This window comes from Embiotoca jacksoni, unplaced genomic scaffold (genome assembly GCF_022577435.1).
Source record: "Embiotoca jacksoni isolate LCO1_2020_lvr unplaced genomic scaffold, fEmbJac1.0.p SCAF_4, whole genome shotgun sequence".
Classification (NCBI taxonomy): Eukaryota; Metazoa; Chordata; class Actinopteri; family Embiotocidae; genus Embiotoca; species Embiotoca jacksoni.
The window spans coordinates 24743536-24746035 of NW_027185392.1; the positions used below are offsets into that span (position 1 = coordinate 24743536).

General features: G+C 39.1%; 1 protein-coding gene across 2 annotated transcripts in view; it reads left to right on the top strand.

Annotated features, from left to right (window-relative positions):
- usp34 (ubiquitin specific peptidase 34) overlaps nucleotides 1-406 on the top strand; it is an 89219-nt gene extending 88813 nt beyond the window's left edge. For both annotated transcript variants that reach the window (XM_069166841.1, XM_069166842.1), the window contains exon 78: nucleotides 1-406. This exon is cut by the window's left edge and continues 1045 nt beyond it. The gene's annotated coding sequence lies outside the window, so the exon portion shown is untranslated.
- Nucleotides 407-2500: the final 2094 nt, after the last annotated feature.

Consider the following 2500-nt stretch of genomic DNA (forward strand, 5'->3'; position numbering starts at 1 on the left):
ATCTGAATTTGTTTTGGAAAGTGATTTTAATTTGAGGTTTGCTGTAATGGGGAAAGGTTTCTAAAACTTTTGTCTCCTCTGTATGTAATTTAATTTTATTGTATTTTTACTGTGTATAAAAATGGTCGTTCTATGTGCCAGTTTTGTACTTTATGAACGCGGCAAAAGAAAGTTGCCCTGAGTTTTTCTGTGGTTTAATTATCCAGAAACTAAAGTTTACCTGTAAATTAAGAGAACCACAAGAAACTTGATTCTGTAAAGAATCCTCTCTAGTCATAGCCTGAAGGTGTAAATGAAAACTATATAAATATATATATAAATATCTTTATATATATATATATATGAATATATAAAAGCGGTGCTTTATTTGACTGTGGTTGAAATAAAGCCCCCGTGTTGGACCAGCTGGAGCTTTTATTTTCTTTACTGAATGACATTCCATAATCTATTGTTCATTTTCGCTTCTTCTGCTGTGTTCTGATTTTCCTCCAATTTTATTTTAATACACAATAAATTAATAAAAACATTTTTAATATGAACAATTATAAACGGATATCAATGTAAAGCTGTGAGGTTTGTTTTTTGTCTCCGTTCACGCTGCATCATTTCAAAAAGAAAAAAGAAAGCAGGTTGTGAACTTTCTGTTCAGCATCATCGGAGCCGGACAGGAAGCTGGAAGGTGCAACGAGGACAGAAGAGTCAATCATGTCACAGGAGACACTTCATGCCTTCAGACAGGAAGACATGTCCATCAGAGGCAGACAGAGGACGCTGCGTCTGCCGGAGAAGGAAGGGACGAGGAGAGTCGGCAGGTTAGTGGGGATGAAGCTGGAGGGAGGGGGGGGGGGGGTTAAAGACCGTAACGAAGAAGTACTTCTTCCATCAGCAGCGTAACTAAGGATGTTCAAAGAGAAACGATCAGGAGACGATCAGAACAAAGTCCTGCCGATCGATCAGCTGTTTACAGGAGTTCATTTGGAACAAGGAAGAGAAATTCATGCGTCACACGTTTCCTGAGGTTTCAAACATCCTTCGACCTTAAACATCAACTTCCTGTGTCACGGCGAGACATCCAACTTTGCCGCATCGTCACGGCGACGCCCTTTGACAAAGTCGCATGAACTTCCCAACATATCATCATGAACGTCTGAAGTCTATTCTGACCCGACTACGTTCATGTGGTCAACCAGCTCCACGTAGCATTAGAAACTAAAATGATCAAAAAGTCAGACTGCAGCACGTCGTCTGTAGTTTGACTTTTTGATCATTTTATAGACGACATTGAAGAAGTATGATTTGCGTCCAGCTTGTCGTCTCACAGTCTAAAGGTCCCGGGTTCAATTCCCACCTGAGACTTTCTATATGGAATTTGCATGTTCCTACAAAACTAATAACCTGAAAGTAAAGTTTGTTGTCCACAATAAGGATGACTAACTTATGCATGTTGTCCATAATGTAAAACATTACATTCAAGCAAGAACATAATCCTCCACACTAAGTTCAAGACCCCATATCGAACCCAGAACCTCCTGATTGTGAGATGACAACGCTGGCTTGGAACTTCAACATTTCTGCTGCTTTTATTGAATGCTCTTCTGACTTATATGACCTTTAAACATGTTACTGAAGAGTGATCAACGGTTTAAAATGTTTAAAAGTCATATAAGTAATATAGGTCAGACCAACATGCAATAAAGGCAGCACAACTTTGCAGTTGCTAGTGTCGTCATCTCACAATCAGGAAGTACTCGGTTCGATCGGGCTTGGAACTCTGTGGAGGATTGAATGTTCTTGCTTGGAGTGTGACTTTGTCACATTTACAACTTCATGATGTTGGTTTTACATCATGGACTACATGCATGATGACATGCATAAGTTAGTCCATGTTTTGGACGACATATTTTACTTTTAGATTATTACTTATGCAGGAACATGCAAATTCCACGTCAAGTCCCAGGAGGGGATCGAACCATGAACCTTTAGACTGAGACGACAACTGCACCGTTGTGTCACCTGATGTAAGTTGAACTGAAGTCATATTTATAGCATGTCGTCCAAAAAGTGATAAAAACCAGTTACAAATCTGAAATTGTTGGAAATTTGGAAGTTGTAAATTCATGTTTTTTTTTCAGTTTTCAATTACATGTAATACAATTACATTGTATGAGGGTTTTTTTATACTTTAGACAACATGAGCTTTTTTGGACCCGACATGCATGGCTTCAGCGGGAATCGAACCAATGACCTTCTGACTGAGAGGCACCAGCACTCGGTGACTTTAAGTGTGAATACCAACTTTCATGAGTTTTTGAAGATGATAAAGCCTCCAAGAATGCAGTTCTTTGAGGAGAAAAATAAGGCACGAAAAGAATAATAATCTTCTGAATAAAACCGGGCTTTCACACCTCCGGTGCTCCTGATAAAGAAGCCAGTGATTCAGAGTCTGACGGCTGGACGGAAGGAAACTTTGTTAGCTTTTAAAAACACCGAATATGAACAT